Below are 18980 nucleotides of genomic sequence, written 5' to 3' on the forward strand. Positions count from 1 at the left end.
ATGGCCAATCCTCTACTGACTTCCCTGTGGAGCGTGGGGTGCGCCAAGGTTGTGCAATGGCGCCCTTGCTCTTCACATTATATATCAATGGGATAGTCAGCAGGATGCAGGACGCTAGTGTGGATGCGCCTTCGTTGGCGGGCATCAGGGTTCCGATCCTGATGTTCGCTGACGACACTTTGATAATATCCAAAACCCCAGCTGGATTGCAACGGGCCCTGAATGTTTTTGATGACTTTTGCCAGGAGCATGGCCTGGAAGTAAACATAGGCAAGACCAAGCTGATGGCTTTCTCCCAAGGACAGAAGCCTCGCCCTAGGATACACTTGAATAATATCGGGCTTGAGGTCGTAAGGGAGTTCACCTACTTAGGGGTACAAATCGCAAGTAATTATGGTTGGTCCCACCACATAGAAAAGGCGGTCCTGAAACATCAGCAAATATCGGGGGCCTTACGGGTGGAGCACAATAGATCCAAAACAAAACCCATAAAACCTGTCCTCGCTGTATACGATGCTAAGGCAATAGGATCGGCCTTATATGGGGCGGAGCTGTTTGGCTTTGACAACTTAACCTCATTACAGATAGCTGAGAACTGGTTTCTTAGGGGCATTACGGGATTGCCCCAGAGTACACCATTAATCCCCCTTAGTCTTGACCTGGGAAGAAGATCGGTAACCGACCGAGCCAGACTGCGTCCCATCTTATACTGGAGGCGACTTTGGTCCACCCCTGAAATTAGGCATTATGGGGAAGGCTTCCTGGCAATAATCAAGAGTGATATATTCCATAAAATATCATGGCTAAAAAACCTAAGGGTATTGCTAGGTGAACTAGGTCTTTCCAACCTTTGGGACAATCCGTCGGGGGAAGTGTTCCCAAGCAAAAATATACTTAAAGCACTATATTGGGAATGGATAGATGAGAGGCTTTGGAGAAGGGTTAAATCTGACTCAATGGGAGGTCGCTTTTTGGAAAGTAAAATGTGTCCTGCTTTAGAAAATTACTGGGACAGTATAACTGTTCCTATGGACAGAAAGTTGTTTTTCCAATTAAGATCTGGTTCCCTCCCGTTGAGAGATCTAACAGGCAGGTGGAAGAGTTTGAACACCCAGTGCTGCCCAGCATGCGGCGCAACTAAGGAAAGTGTGGGACACTTCCTATTTGCTTGTAAGGCTTATGCCTCCCCAAGAAGGGTCTGGTTAACCCCTATCTGCAAGAACCTTGGGACATCCAGTGCGGTTGAGGCACAGAGAATTATTTGCACTACTTCTGAGGAGCCTATTGTTATGGGAATAGCAAAGTACCTGGGGTGGGCTTGGTCCATTAGACGGAGAGCCCTTTCTGTTTCTCCTAATGTTTCTTGATTATGTTTTATTTGTATAATGTTTTGTTTTACAATGATTAAGCTTGCGCAACTGTTTTAATGTATTGAATGAAATGCCCTGATTAAGTGTGATGTTTTTATAATATGCATGTTGTGCTTTTATGAGTTTATAACTCGAATAAAGCCTTCTACTACTACTACTACTTTTATTAGAGCAAAAAGTGACTACCTGTAAAAGGTGAGCCCCAACAAGCAGGCTGTAGTAGAAATATTCTCTCAGGTAAACTGTCTTTACATGTACTTTGTTCCAGCGAAGTACAAAATTGGACTCTTTAATGAAGTGCCAACAATGTGTACTTCTCCACAACTTTGCCAGTTAAAACTTATATAGTTTAATTATTATGATCAAGGAATGCATTATTAAATAACTATCAAACACCTAAGATACTCATATTTAGGCATACATCATGGTGATATGATCTTGGAAAAAGATGATTCCATAGGCTTGGTCAAGGACACACAATTAAAAAAATAACAGTCAAAGCCACAAAAACACACTTCTCAATGTAAATAACTTTCAGGGATTCATTAAGAGCTCCCAGGATGTGGCTGGTCCTTCTGCTCCAGAATTACCAATACTGGGAGCATTGATGATTTTGTGAAGGAAATGACTGGGGATTATGAGGTCCTGGAGAGTAACCTCAGAGATGGGAAATTATCAGGCATTTGGTAAGTCTATGACTGACTCCAAGGAAATCCCTTGTGTCCCTCTCATATTCAACCTGGTCTTTCGACCAAGTTCACAAAGATTTTGATATGAGTAGGTGGAGCGTATTCCTGAATTAGTCCTGGTTCACTCATGAATTTGAGGAGTAATCCAAGAGGACTCCTGGTTTACTCCCGGCTAACTCCTGGAATTCAAAAGTAAGCCAGGGGAACTACAAGAGAAAATCACAGTAGAATCTTTGTATTTTTGGCCAATTTTATCCAGGTGAAATTCTTTAGAACTGCGGAGATGCCATCGATTTAGTAATCCAGATGTGGCAAGAAACTACTGTTACTGGCCTCATCAGACTAATGAATCAGTCAAAACACAGTCCCAATCTCGTTTAACATAAGTGCTGTTAAAATAAAGCATTTTTGTACACTAATACTAAGTTTTTCTCATGGAGGGTAGGAAAGAATATTACAAATTAAATTTAAACCGTAAATAAAACCATACTGCGCTGTAAGGTTGTGAAATTAGTGACACTTCCTAACATTACACTGGCATGATGTGTTACCAACATGCATATTTGACTACGCAATCGCTTCGGGCGGTGTCTTTAGTCAAATACTATCTAAATGTTCACTAGTAACCAGAATACATATAGGGAACATGCATGTGTGGTTTGAAATTACTCATTGGTGCATTTACTATTTCCCCTATCATGGATTAACCCTATTTTACACCCTTCTGATACTCCAAGGAAGGAACATAGTGGAATCATACTATAGAGGGACAAAATATCGAAAGGTAAGCACATATAGCAAAAATATAGATTTAGTATTCTTGCCTCAAGCTCTGTGCACTTTGAAAATGTGTATATATTGTTATTCAAATTTCAATGAGGAGGGAAGGAGAAGCTGTGATCCATTTGGCTTCCAATGGTTAGGACAAAAAATCAAAAGTGGGGGAAAATGGACCACTTGTCCTGTGTAGCCAGGGTCTTAAATCGCGTGGAGACCGTCTTAAAAACCCCTCATATACGTACACAGGCAAAAGGGCGGTATATCTTGGTTCTCCACCAAGGTGTGCTGTAACAGCATGATAATTGGGTCTTTTCTTAGTCAATATGCTGACCTCTGCCAGGAGGAAGACAAACTGGTTTGTCAGTAGTGGTCAGAAATGAAAAGAGGGTGTGTATTGAACTCTGATAAAGTGAAATAAGGTGAAATAAAATTCCTCGTGTCACTACTCAAATGGGTTTTATTAAAAAAGAGAGTGATGTGGGAAATTAAAAACGCAGTCGTGCATGTGTAGACCAAGTTACTGGTCTGACCCACTGGTGTTGGTCGTTTTGGGGAATGAAGAGAGTATATATTGTCATGGCACATATATCTGCCTTATACCAAGTTGCACTTATCTTGGAAAACAAACACAATTGAAAGAAACTGTTAGAGCTGGATTTATTGTGATGAATTTTGAGGAGTGTAAAATGAAGATTAATGGTGGCTCTGAATTCTTTGATTTATCCTTAAAAATAATGGTGCGGGACGTCATGCATGAATTCTGCATTGATTTACTGTACCGTCCAATTAAAGGGCTTCTATTTCACAATTTGTTCTATGCATATTTAGATGATGATAGTATTGGCATGTTAAAGATGTCTCCCGGGACTAGACGTTACTGCAAAGTTGCTGTTTATTTTTGTACGTAGCGATCAATGCAAATGCATTTCTTGATACCCATTGAACCGAATCCCAGAGCAGATTGATTATTCTTGGTAAACATGCCATCTCAAACAAAAATATATAAATAAGGCACATGAGAAATATATGGAGGAAACATGTTACTTAATGCTTTTTGCTGAATGCTCTGGTTAAGTGCCCACCCCACAATTGAAGCCTCAATTGTGAGTGCCAGACAGGTTCAGTCCAATGTTTGTGGTGCTCGAATTATTAGCCGCTTCACCTGCTGAAATTAACTAGGCATAAAGACCCTGTATATTGGGATATGCATAGTTTGGTGTGGTAAGCATTAAAATTCACTTTATGCCCAATTTTGAGAGAATGCAATAAACAACAATACAGTTACAAGGAATTCATAATTGAGGACTAAGGGCCGTGTACAGAGTTTAGCGTCCGGAAAACTCTATCAAAACATGATGGATATCCTGTTCACCATATTACAATTGCCATAGGCTGTAGTGCACTCGTATTACATTTGTGACGGTATATCTCTATCTGTCAAATTCTAAATAAGGCCCGAGAGCCTAAACCAAAGACAGTCGTGCATAGAAGGGAGAAGTGTAATTAAGAGAGGATTACAGTACATGGGCAATAAGTCTAGTACTATCAGTCCATCTGTCTGCTTAATTCACCCATGTGAGAAACCAGGACCTGTTTGCAGTGTCCCCCCATTCTGACTAGTAGATGCTGGCTTTCTGACTCTGACTGCCCTGGGCTCTGTTAACCAGACCCAGGGCCTGTGTTCTGTTCAAAAGTATATCATAATTAGGTATAATTACAATTGGTAATGAAACCTACCTGTAAGTCCATAGTATATGGCAGGGCTGAAGGTTTAGAGGCCCAGTAGATTTAGTGCACTTAAGTGTGCACTACTGTGGTGTCTGCTGACATTTTAAAAGATGGGCCTGTCTTGCAGGCTGCTTTTAAATTGACATTATATGCAAATTCGACTTTGGAATTAAAGGTACTTCCAAAGTCTCAAACTACCTTATCTTTACAGATAAGTCATCTTGTAACTATCAGCATGGACATTATAAAATATGCTTTAGAAACCCTTTTGATAGAAAACTGCCAATTTCGATTTTCCCCATTGTAGAAAACTAGCTCCATAGGCTAATAGGGAGTATTTTATTTAAGTATAAATATTGACAGGAGCAAGCTAAAAATTTGAGTCAAAGACTCAAAATGATAGTTATGATAAATCCAACAACTTGTCCCTATTAGATTTATGATAACTATTACAGAAAATAAGTTATAACACTTTATTTTCTGTCAGCCAAAATCCAGCCTTCCATCTGCCCTCTCCTGATTCAACAGCCTCTGCCAGGCTGAACCATGCTGTCTTAATGAGGTGTAAAGTGGCCTGCTAGGTAGACAAAGAATTTCCTGTGGGTGGAGAACTGCAGCTGCAGAAGTAAGAGCAGGATGGGGGTGAAGGGGCCACACTGGTCTTCCATGTGAGAGAGACACTTTAGAACAGCACAGGCTCACCCCCACATCCAGTCCCCCAACCACACAGGAACACCTGTAATTAGGTTAGTGAAGGGGCTGGAAGGGGCATGTTAGAGAACCTTAGCCACACTCGTGGGTTAGCTTAGCCAGATCTAGCTCTCCAGAAGAGAGTTTCTCCATTTTGGATTTTGGAAGAATTGTGATTTCTTCAATAAGAATATGCCGCATTCTGGAGGAAGTGGTCATACCTTAGGGTGGCACCATGCATCCTATTAGTCAGGGGTGCCCCCCTGCTTGATGACCAGAAACAACGAGTAAATACGAGAGAGTTGCCAAACAACTCGGATACGCTACCTGAAACAACAAGGAGAAGAAGGATTGCCTTACTGGAACCCTGATCTGCACCCAAAGGACTGCACTGTGAAGGACTGCATCTGCTGCACAATCTGGTACTGCAGCCCTAGTTACTTTGCCTGGCTTCACAAGGGTTGAGGAGTGGGCTTCCAGAAACGTACAGGTTAACAGACCCCACCTGCACCATCTCCACCAAGAAGTCCCCATCCTAAAGTGCGTCCAGTGTACTTCTAAGGATTTGGCCAGGTGCATTTTGGGGATTGTACTCCCAACATCCTAAATACCATCTCAGAGCTTCTAGACCTTTGGATTGGTGTTCTGAACACTTTGAACCCACAAGAGGAACTTCAAAAAGAAGTTCCAAAAGTTTAGAGCAACGTTTTTAAAAACCTCCATAAGTTGACCGGGTGCATTTTGGGAGTCATAGTACCAGTCCCCAAGAGGCACACCAGAGCATCTGAAGCCTTGGCTGGTGCTGTGGACCACATTTCTGCATCAAGAAACACTTATGGAAGTCAATGTACAAGTGTTACATCGTGGGTGGCTCTAACTTTGAACTTTAACATGGCTCAGCGTGCCTTTTTTTAAGCCCTTTGAGTGCTATTTGCTTCTAAGCGTGAGTTCTACTTTTAATCTTTAAAAAGTCATAGCTCTGGTTTCATTCATGGGATTTTTTTCATTTTGGAGTCATTTTAATTATAACAATATTTCCTATGTTTATAAATTGGAGTTGGATTTTTATTGTGTGTTGTGTCTTACTTATATAATGTATTGTTGTTTTTAAATGCTTTACACGTCTGTTTCCTAAGTTAAGCCTATCCGCTCATTGCCAGCTACCAAGGGTTGAGCAAGAAAATAATTTATTTAGACCTTGACTGAACCTTTCATTGTGTTTGTGGCCTTATTACTAGTGGTAGGTCCCTACTTATCACTAAAAATCCACTTTCCACCAACCCAGGACAGTCATATAAGTAAGAATGCATGCAAACCAGTAGTTTGTGCCACCAGTCTAAGACCAATATCTACAATAACTCATGTTAACATACCTACTGGAATTGTGAGTTCTGAGGTTTTTATTGCACGGGGTAAATTCTGGCTTCGTAAAAACCACATTCTGGATAAATGTTGGCGACTTCTACCTGTTGAAATTTATCTAGGAAAAAAGCCTGGTTCATAAAGGGAAAAGTGTTTTTTTGGTGCAATAAGCATCAAAGACTCATAATATTGTCCATTTTAAATGGAAACACATACGAGGCGCTACTGAACTGCACATAATAATTGTTTACCATGTGCAATAAATATTTCACTAAAGTTCAGGTAACTCACAAGGAGGGTCTGACCATTTTGAGTGACTGAGACAATCCAGCATTCCATACTAGGTGCAAATCAAGTATAAGGTCAAAGAATGTGTATAATATTGACTGTTTTTTTTATATCAAAATAATTTGCAGCACAAAAAAGAAAAAAGTTTGTTTCACCTGTCAACAGCCAAAATGTGCATTATTTTATGCATTCCAGCCTTGTGGGCTATAGATGGTGATAATAATTGTTGGGATGGAAATGTCCCTCTCATGGTGATGGACGTACATCCCTCCCCTGAGGTGCCCCAATTTTACTGATGTATGAATACCTGAAGCTCTTCCCTTCCCGTGGTGAAAGGCTACTGCCTGTGCCAAGAGTAAGCTGCACATGTACGGTGGTGGCAGCATACTGTGTAGTGATCAGTAGAAGTAAACAGGCCTTTTTACCTGTGTCCCTCAAGTGAGGTATACTGGCTCACTCATTTAAAGTTCTGCTGCTGTGTGCTTAACTCACCCTTGGCCCACATCGGTTTGGTGTATAGTGCTGCGTAGTGCATGTGTATTATACATGTTCTGGGTGTATGTGTGCATGTGAATGTTACAGTAAACAGATGATCCTGAACTGTGCAGTGCATGCATGATAACTACATGTGCTGGCTGTATTGTGCCTGTGAATAGTACAATACATGAAGGATGCATGTAGAGCTCTGCAGTGTGTGTATACTATGTGCATGTGCTGGGTGTATATGTGCCTGTGAATGGCACAATACATGGATGATTCTGAGTTCCACTTTAAGAGACCGAGGTCTAAGTGGAGGAACAGGAGAAGGTAGAGAACTTCCCCCAGACAGATTTGTGGATTTGCAGCATTCCTGTGAGTTAAGTGGGAGGCACTGGAGGAAGGGAGAGCCAGGCCCTTCAGTACACTTCAAAGAGTGCTTTTGATTCAGAGAGAGGTCACTGGGAAGGAGCCAGGGCACATCCCAGCAAGGAGATGGGACTGATAATAAGTATCATTAAGAGTAGAGCTGAGGCCTTGGGGTAATCTTTTGATAATATACTAGGCTAAGGTAGAAGAGCCCTTCACTTAAGCCCGAAGGGTAGAGAAGTATTCCCGGGTGTGGATAAGTCCTCCCGAATCAAATACTAATCACCAAACGTATCCCATCCGGTGTAATGAAAGCTCGGCACTAAACTCTCGTAGCTTCAACCGCTCAAGCGCTGGGAAGGAAGCAATTCCTTTTTGGTAAATAACCCTCACACACTCTAGTAGTGTCATGCTTCATCATCGGGTTCACCCTGACTCCTAAAGGTCAGGGTGGGCTCGACCATATTTCAGGTATCACTTAAGAGAGATAGGCCAGGGGGTCTAAAGAATAAAAATCCTCCTCCGTCTTCAGGTATCCCTTTAATAATGGAATCTCAGGGGATATTAAAAATAAGTAAAAGGGGAGGTCAGGAGGTAATGGTCCTATGACCCTAATGTCATGCCAACATGTTTCAGGCCTATTAGGTGGCCCACGTGGTTCCTGGACTTTCTTCAGGGCGAAATGGGGTTCCCTCCCTGGGTTTTCAGTGAGGGTGTTTGCCTATCTTGTTCTCAATTGAGGGCTGCACTCTCGTTAAAAGGTAGAAGGTATACTTATTTCCCATACAGTTCTGTAGTGTTTTCTGTCCGCCTTATTCAGGAGGATTTAATGTGTTTCAAGGGACTGCGGTTAGTGGGGGTAGCCTTGTAGTCAAACTTTCCTCAAAGGTCCTGCCCTCCGTCACACCTACTGGGTTCCCGTGTTTCCCCGCACCCGATGATGAAGCATGACACTACTAGAGTGTGTGAGGGTTATTTAGGAAAAAAGGAATTGCATTCTTCCCCGCGCTTTAGCGGTTGACACCACAAGAGTTTAGTGCTGAGCTTTCATTGTACTAGATGGGATACCTTTGGTGATTAGTAATCTTTTGATACACATGTCACTGTGGTTGACATCTAGTTGTGAACATCTAGTCATTTCCATGACCTGTGTTGTGTGGTTATCAGATATGGAGTCACTCCTGCTATGACAGGCTGCTCTCTGGAGGAAGGGTAGGACAGAAGCATCAGCACTTCAAAAGGAAGCAGACCTCCTACAAAAATTCAATGACTCAGATGCTAAATCTCAAGCAGCCAGTCGGGCTGTGAATGGAGGGGAAGCTGTGCAAGATTTCTTTCTCTGTCCAGGTCTGGGGGCCAAAACCTGCCAGTCTCCTAGCTGGTTGATGGAACATCACCCAGTGACTTCAAGACCACCTGCCCCTGGAGCACCAGTGTTTGCCTGCTTGCTAAGACCAGTCAGCCCTGAGATGGAGAAGAGACAACTGGAGGGAGCAAGGTCCAGTGGGGGACCCTGTCAACTGGATCCCTCTGGCGAGGTGTAAGGAGGGGGCCGCTGCACCGATCTGTCATTGCCTGTATACAGGGAAACATCAGAGAGCCTCTTATGCCAGAGGAAGGCCACCGTGAGTCAGCTATGTACGGTAATGCAACAATCTGTTTTTTTCCTTTGTGACAGTCAGGACCACTGTCAAGAGTGCTGATCGAACCTTAGCCTGTAGGCGGAGTCAAGTCAGCGACCCCATATGCCAGGTGGGGATGCCGTGAAGAGTGCTGCAGTGTCAATCATGCCGTAGCCCGTGTGTAGAGCAAAGTTCATGACCCCTTATACCAGGTGGGACATCTATAAAGATTATTGCTGTGCAAATCGGACCAACCCCATGTACAGAGGGAGGACTGTGACTGCTCGACCTGAACTACCAATGAGTGTCAAATGCTGAAGGGGTGCTTGGCCGAGTTGCTCAGGATCCATAGAGGGCTGGGCCCCAGTGCACCAGGAGTAGAAGACTTTATCTCCCACGGTTGGGCCCAGATGCTCCTGCTTGCCCCATAGCCTCCTCAAAGGGGTTCTGACAATAATGAAGGTTATACACACTTTTTCAAAAAGCCAGAGTTAGCATGGCAATGGACCAAAAAGTGGAAAAACCTATGTGAGAGAATTACCCTGCGTGAACTGGTGAGCACACATAATGCACAGAAAAACTAGCAACAAAGGCCATATTGCATTAGCAGCACAGAATATAGAATTTATGATGCCAGGCATTTGCATCAACTGGTTTTGGTAGTTTTCTGAAATTTGTTTTCTTTTTACATACTGTGATTGCTAATGTTGAGGTGGAGCAACCGATGCTTGTGCCCTTTTGTGGAGGAAGTATGGGGAGGTGATGGGTTTCGGGGGTCTTTAGTAGTTGCTTAAGATGCACATTAAAGTTGAATGGAGCTTGCAGCAAAATAGATATGCACAAACAGTAAATTCCCCACAGCATTGGTTAGTGACACTGCAGTACGGTGTCTGACATGCATATTATCATGTATGTATGAATGTATGTATATGGTATTTCCGCAAACCTAACCAAAAGGCTTCGGTCCTGGAATGTTATTGGCCTTAATGACATAATTAAGAGGTGGCAGTTTTACAGTATATTAACAGAAATGCACCAATGGTATGGTTGCTGAAGAAAACTCATCTACTGTGCAAAATGTGTACATTTGTAGGCAGATATGGCTAGTCCAAAGTGTTCACACAGGATTTACTAGGCGATCCAGATGGGTTGTCATACTCCTTCATAAATTAATACCATTTAGGGTCCTCACACACAGAGTGGACATACAAGGCAGATTCATATTAGTAACAGGAGAGTTAGGGGTCAACCATAGACCAGCACCATCTACAAGTGGGCGATTAGAAGGGCATAGATTGCTGGAGCCCCTTCGGGTTTTACAGTGATAAGCAGAGATTTCAACGCTATAATAAATAGGCAATTAGACATATTCCACTGAAAAGCACAACAACTGACTCAATGTAGCTTACTCTCAAACTGGGCATCATCCATGGCTGTGACATATGCATGGATATGTTTGACCAGAAGGAAAAAGAACACTAGTCAGCAACTCATCAGTCACTCTCATGCATTGACTATTTTATGATATCTGCATTGAATGCTTCTAAGGTAAGAGGGGTAATAAGCTGGATGGAAGATGCGTGTCTGGAGGTTGAACATTTGTGTACCTCATGATGAAGAACTGGTACACCACTCACAAGATGAATCAACACTGAGTTTTAGGAATAATAAAGACTCGGGACCTGATTTACAAAAGTACTTTTACTAACGTAAATTTGAGTACTTCTACACATTGAGTAAGTTTACCCATTTTGGTATTCACAAACTCCGAGTGTAAGATACTACTAAAAAGCGAACAGTAGTTAGTCCAACACTACACATGGCCAACCACTTATACCTGCAAACCCCTAAAGAAAATAATGGGTCTAGAGCCTTAAAATTAACCCCATTTGAAATAATGTTAAATTAATTTTAAAAAAATGTAACTAGTTAAAAATATAAATAAATGTTAAGAAAAAAAGTATAACAATAGTACACACTTATTAATTAATTATGAAATATTTCAATAACCTAGTTTGAATGTAAAAAATAATGTAATAATACATTGTAATCAAAATATTTAAAACAATTTTAATTATTTTTATACTTCACTTTTACGAAATATTGATGCACACTAATGAATAATATATTTTTTTTTAGGTGGGAATTTATTTTTAATTTAATCATAAGTAAAATATTCTTCATTTAATTTAATTTATTTCAAATAATTAAAGTGCTAATTCAAAATTATTTTAATATTGTTCTACCATTTTCTTACGTTTCCTTCATTTAAATTAAATATATCAAATGAAATTACATTAATATTTTACATAAAAATACCTTTAATATTTTTTTCAACTTGAAAGATTTTTATTTGTCCATATTCTTTACCATGCAGAGATCTCCGACCTGGCATACTCTAGGTAGCTTTAATATAGGAGACGTATGGGACATTGACCAAATGAAGGCCTTTTCGGTGCTACCCGAGGAATTTGGATTGAACAAGATACAATTTGAAAAATATTTCCAGGTGATACATGCCTTGTCTAGCCATTTCACGGGGTTGATAGGATTCCTGATTTTAACCTGCTAGAATGTACAGTAATAATGAATCCCATCAAAGGAGGGAAACACATTTCTCAAATATATTCTATTCTTAAGTGTAGTATGTATATGCTTGCCGGCCTTAAACTGGCATGGGAAAGAGATATAGGGGTCTAGATGAAGGTGAATGGAGGGACACTAAAATGGTAGCAAGAATGTTAGCAATTTCTGCTAAATTGATACCTATTTAGTTGAAATATAGATATTAGTTGTATTACACACCTGAAATCCTATGAAAGGTGGGTTCCACATTTGTGTCCTCAATGCCAGACTGAGAATGGAGAATTTTAGCATAGAGCCTGGGCCTGTACTATAACACAAATTTAACGAAGCACTATTTCTAGGATTTTGTCTAAATTAATGCCAGTGCCTGTGATTTTATCTCAGAGAACATTGCTACTAGAAATAATGAAAGAGGATGGATTCCACAGATACATGAAAAGCCTTATTTGTCTAGAATGCTTGGTGGACAAGCGGTGGACTGTCTGACATTGGTATTGCTGTTTACCCACAATATGAGAATGGCAACTGTAAATGGAAAGATGGGCCATCCTGGAGAATCCAATATATGATGTGAGAGGCAGCTAACAGAAATACATAGGGATATGGGAGCCCTGGTGTGAATACTTTGGCCTTCAAATTTGAATATGTGGGATTTATCTGCTAATGTTTGCAGTGTCAAAGGAATATTGTCTACTAATGTATGAAAATCAATTCATATTTAATGTGAGGTTGTATACCTCCAATGGATGGTTGTTTAATTTCTCAAATCCTAACTCAATAAAAATATTTATAAAAAAAGAAAACAGACTGCACAGCACCCTCTCAGACTACCATTCAGTGAGTCTCGGCCCTGATCCACCAGAGCCAAGGTATGGACAGGAGGCAGTGGGCTTACACCTTCTCGATGAGAAACAGAAATCAGAGATTTTTTGGCATAAAGGTCATTCTACTCTATAAGTATTATAATTATAAATGTGATTTTTGCAGCTAAAGACAGGCATTTCTCAGACAGGTTTAACTATCACACAAAGATTTCACACTATGGTCCTGATTCCGCGTTGCACATTACTGGGGCTGGGGTAAAATTGGATGCGATTTTACAATTATCGCGAGTAAAACCACCCTAGTACCATGCCCTTACGATGAAAGCTCCATGGCATGAAGAATTACCCTGTGAGACTAATTGTTCCTGTCATAAAACCACATGGACTACCCTATTCTATGCAGAGCATTGCAAACATTCGCTACCTGCTTTACGCAGGTGGTAAATGCATGCGGGCCTGATTGAGGGCAGTGCCGTCTTAATGCATAGGCACCCTGGACAGTTGCCTGGGGGTCCCTCGAGCAAAGGGGCCCCATGCAGACCAGAATTTAACACTCATTTTCCGTTAAACATTTTTATTGCTGTGAGTGGTTGTGTAGGCAGGGCCCAGTGCACTGCTTTGACAGGGGGTTTATAATACTGTTAAGATGGCCCAGTTTCAGGGAAGGGGTGGGGAGAGCAGTGGAAGGAAGGGAGACCTTTTTGCCAGCGGAGGAGCATTGTATGCCCCAGCTGGTAAAAACAAATTGCAGAATGAATTTTGCCTGCTTCTGCATCCAAAGCCTCGTGTAATCAGAATTACTGGCTAGAAAAATCGTGTTAAGTTCCCCAGATACGGTAAATCCGGGTGAGGAAAATCCAAATACCTCATAATTATGCTGAATGAAATTAACACATAAAAGCATGCAAGGCAGTTGACATGTAAAGCTTGTTGTGCAGCTAACCTCTTTGTTTGAGATCCGAACTCCCATACTGCCCTGCATGCTTTCTGCCAGTGGAATCCACCTAACGTGCCTGGCTGGAGAGATAAAAGCAGCTCTTAAGGGTTATTATATTTTAATCTCACTTTGATGCTGTTACTGAGGCTATTGGATTAAACAGTGTCTGCCTTCCTTAATAATGCCAGCAATTCATGTAGCTTCTAATGGCAGCATCCAACTGTGTCCTTACCAGTAGAAATGTGTGTGACCGGCACCAAGGCAGCATAAAGGGAGTGATTGGCACACGCCTGCTTTTTATTTCCTGTTCAGCCAGTGTACACAGGCAGAATGAAAGAGCAGAAAAGTGCGAAAGATGGTTGTAACTTACCAGCATGGCATCACCCTAACACAACTGTAGGATATAGCACTAAAAGGCATGCAGGAAACATATTTTCTCTTCCATTGGCCCCATCAAACAGCCCCCATTGTGTGAAAATGAATGCTTCCATGTAGAATCAGTCCTTTCCATCAGGGCCGGACTGGCCATAGTGTGCATCAGGCATTTCCCCGGGAGCCTGGAAGGGTGGATGCTGGATATTCAGGGGGCGGGGTTGGTTTTGTTACTGGGGGCCGGTTTTGCAGCGGTGCTGTAATTTCGACCCAATTAACAAAAAACAAATGCAGCAATGCGTAATTGCGCACTGGATCCCAACATTGCACCCCCCCCCACCGTAGGGGGGGTAGGCTGGTCTGACGAAATTGCCATGGCTGCTTTGGGTTCCCTATCTGGCCCTGCGTTCCATTCCCTTTCCTTTCATTGATGCAGGAATTTAAATGTAACTTGCACTAGCTACTTCTGTAGCACTGCTGGGGACACCATTGCACCAGTGAGCTTCCTGCAGAGAATTAACAGCTTTGCCTTGACCAATCGTTAATGAATACAGAGAGGCAGCGACTGCAAAAAACGCTGGACCTCTTCTATGCAGAATGAATTTAGATTGGCAGGGCACGGAACCCAGAAACACTGGTCTGCCTTCATTTCATGGCATTTGTTTTATGAAATTAGACATGTTATTAGGTTCCAAGCCTATGAACTGGGGGCCTCATTTATGTGGTTTTGGTGCAGGGCATGATCAAAAGGAATCTTGCTGCGTTGCCATGCGAGGGCACGAATGTGCCGTATCTATGAGATACTCGTCATTCCTGTCCTCTTCCCCTGTGCTTGAGCACAATGGGCTGTGATGTGCCAATACAGGCACCCTGTGCGCCATGGTGCAAGGGAGTCTGCATTGCAGGGGTGATTGTTTTTGTGCAGGAACCTTCCTAAACAAAAACAATCACACGAGGTGTTTTCCTCTTTCTATGTGAGCTGCAGAATGCGGTACACATTAGAAGAGGAAAAAAACCAATGAGAAATATGGATATTTCTCCTCATTGCACCTCCCTAACACCACCACAGGGTGGCGCTAGAATCTGACGCATTCCAAGGTTTATGATTCCTCGTAAATCTGGGAATAATTCAGATTAACCAACATGGAATGCACCTTAGGGCACATATTTACAAGGCTATGAAAAGCCACGCAAAGCCACACATTGCACCATCAGAGCACCAAAAAAGTGATGCTCCAGTGGTGCAAAAGTGCCGCTTGGGGCCTCGTAAATGAGGCCCTGGAAGTGCTACAAAGAATATCCTGAGAATTACCCCAGAAAACAATAATTCTGGGAAACTGTAGATGAGTTGATGTGTGTAATAAAGTGTTGTTCAAATTGAGACAACAATTCATCATTCTAGAAGTGCGTCCAGTAATGGTTCCCGGTTCACTGAGATTGAAGGTTCAGTCCTAGTTGTGCCATCCATCATGATGACAATGGATTGGGGACTGACAAATACATGGATCTGTGTTCACAATATATTTAAAAAGTGCCAGTGAGAAAGTGAGTGAGTTCGCAGAAACATGAACTTTTTCATCACACACAGTAAACTCTTCACCTCTAAGCTTATGAAAAGAGATTCATACTACTTTACTTTCCTAAAACTAGATTTTGAAAGGAGCGTTGGTGTGGTCTGTCTGAAACATTCAGGTAGTATCTGAATACAATCAATCAATCCACTTTATTCGATTAATTAAAATCATAAAAGTACAAAACAGCAACTACAATCATAGACAAATACAGCAATAAGGTAGCAATATTATAATCAATCACATAAACAGATCTCTTACAAAAAGTTATTTCATAACAATAAGAGAAAAGATTCATAAAAATATAAAATTATTATAATATTTCCTCATTCCACATAATAGCAGCAATAAGACTAGTAATATTAAAAGTACTTCTCAAAGGAATCAATTTTACAAATAAAGTTATTCAATTCATAAGGGTACATAAGCTATAATATGACATTGATTTTATTTATTATTTGTTTTATTTATTATATTTGATAATTTCCCCCCTAATCCTAACGGCAGCAACTAAGAAGGAAACAATGTTAAAAATATCCCACGTATTACTTAACGTTTGTAAGTAAAATAATGCAGGTTTGGCCTGTAGTAAACCCTTTCTATTTAATAAAGGGACCAAAAACTTCTTCCGAATGTCGGTATAGAGTTTGCAGAACAATAAAAAATGTAGAGTGTCTTGGATAGAATGGTTATCACAAGGACACGGTCCTGCTTCCTCTGGTTTACACCACCCCATATAATCCCCCAAAGTAAAATGAATCAAATTAAAACGGAACCTAGTCAAAAGCCAACGATGGAAGGGCTTGGTAACTGAATACAATAGGCTGCCCAACCATTCAAAAAGAAACATCTTAATACATTTGACTCTTTTGAATTAGATTTTTTTTACGGTGATACTATTAAAATAGTATTCTGGCCATATAGTGAGAACCATTCACCTCACAATGTTTGCTTTGCCTTTCCCAGTGGATGCAAGTCCAGAAGCTACCCTAAATGTGTTTCTTTGGAAAATAACCTTGATGCAGAAGCTCTTTCACCAAAGTAATCTTAAACCAGACAAAAATACATCCAACAAATTAACTGTGACAAATTCTGATAAATATGAAAACGTCTACGAGGGAATCTAGTACAACATTGAAGAAAGATGCCAGAACTGACTGATATAACTCACTTAAAAGACCACAACAGGGGTATCACAAGGCGCTACAGAAAGCAAAACAAAGGCCCATTACACCACCTAACATGGTCTTATGCCACCGATATGAAAGTGCTGGTTGAATCTTCAGAGAGATGACTTACCTGAAGGTAAGCAAGAAAGTCTCTTTTGCCTCGAACAGGCATTGGGAAAACCCATTCATGGTCTTCAAAGACAGAATCCAGCAGATTCAGGCCAAGGCTACCATCATCTAGAAAGAAATGTACTTTTCATATCTAATTTGAAAAGTCTGCAAAGCTGTGAGAAGGATGAACATTTCAAGAATCCCAACGGGATCATGGGCAACATGCACCATAAACGTTTCAGTGCACTGATTCATGACATTACATGTCTGACAATGCACAATTCTGCCAAAGCATAGATCCATGGTCCACAAACCGTTTTTGCTAAAGAAGGTGAATGTGCCCCCTTGAAGTTGGCATATTATGAGTACCTTTTTAAACTCTATCTCCCTAGTACATTCATAGACATCAAGGTCATGCGGAGTTCCAAGCACTGAGGGGTAAATTCACATACTTCATGATTAGCTGTCTGATTTTAGGTCACTCAGGAGAACCCAAACTGTAGTAGTCAAAATGAGAAAAGTCATAATTTTATTTAGGTCCAGGATACCTGAAATAACATTTATGAACAGTATGGCCACACCTAAAGGTGGCTATCTGGAGTTAACCTCAAGGAATGGGGAATAACAATGCAGACCTGAATTTTTAGGGTGAAATTCTGCATGGAACTCACATGTTCCTTGCTAATTTTTTCTCCTTTTCCACCTGCTCTGGGCAGGTCGTAAATGGGAGTGGGGGCCAGAGTGGTATGAGCGAGGTAGAGTTGGCTGTGGGGTTGGTGGCAATGGGAAGGGGAGCATGTGGCTTGGTGGGTGCAGGAGAGCCGGACAAGTTATTTCTGGGTGGAATGGTGTCCCACATATGGATATTGATCATTTCGAATTGTTCTCAGACCACAAGTGTACATCAACCACAGGGTATCACATATTAACTCTTTCAGGGCATTTTCCCCATGTGCCTTCATCAGGAACTGGCAGAAATGCTCAGGCAAAAACATCCCTCATTTGTACAAGGCCATATGTCCCTGTGAGTATGGGCATTCCTACTTCATACTGTGTAGGCTCAAAATGTGTGCCAACACAAAGTGTATGGATAAGCAGAAATACAAACGTGTTTATCAGCTTACATAACACAAAAGCCATCAGTGGTCTGAAAAGTCTATACAAACATCTGAAAATATCCCAGAAAAAGATGCATTGGCTAAAAGTGACCCAGGGAACTAGTTCAAAGTATACTAGGCCACGTTTAAAGCAATCAGACCTTAGGGCCCTGGCCACCATTAGAAGTTAACTTTTAATTACTCCTCCAGCCACAGCCTTTGACCAGGAAATGCAGAAATGATCAGTCAGACCAGATACAGAAGGAAGAATCATGAGGGCAGAAACTCAGATACCTGGGGTACCAACAAGAGAACACCTTGATGCAGACCTGGTGCATCTGTCCTGTCTCTCGAATAGCTCTAAAGGCATTCCCATTGCAGATATATTCGCTTCACACTGAGGCAACATTAAAGTTAACCTCCCTTCAACAAGGGAACAGATTTTGTTTACCGGTGCATTCACAATTCCACTTAATCAGTGTCTCAAATTTAACATGATCTATATCTCCATCTCGACCTGATTGGGTGAAATAAGGAATCCAATACAAATAGCCATGTAGCGCTGCTAATCCAATGCTTTGCAAAATATGGTAAATATATAACTGCAATGAATATGCACATGTCACCTGACCATTCACTTATAATAACGACTTGCACAATTACTGTAAAATTTACTTATGCATGCAAATAATCAGAAAATATGTGGGTTTTTTGTATAACTTAAGTTTTCATATCAAAATATTTTCGTTTGAGTAGGTAACTTTTCTACTCCAATTCTGTTAATTGTACAAAACTCATTGAACTTTCTCAAACTTTCTTCAGCACATACACTTTGAAATTTTCGATGTAAGTTTGATGTGGAGAAAGGATTTCTAAATGTTTGTGAACACCCACGCAGTTATATCTGTGTGAGTGTTCGCCTTATTTCCATTGTGATG

This window comes from Triturus cristatus, chromosome 11, assembly GCF_964204655.1.
Source record: "Triturus cristatus chromosome 11, aTriCri1.1, whole genome shotgun sequence".
NCBI classification, from domain to species: Eukaryota; Metazoa; Chordata; class Amphibia; order Caudata; family Salamandridae; genus Triturus; species Triturus cristatus.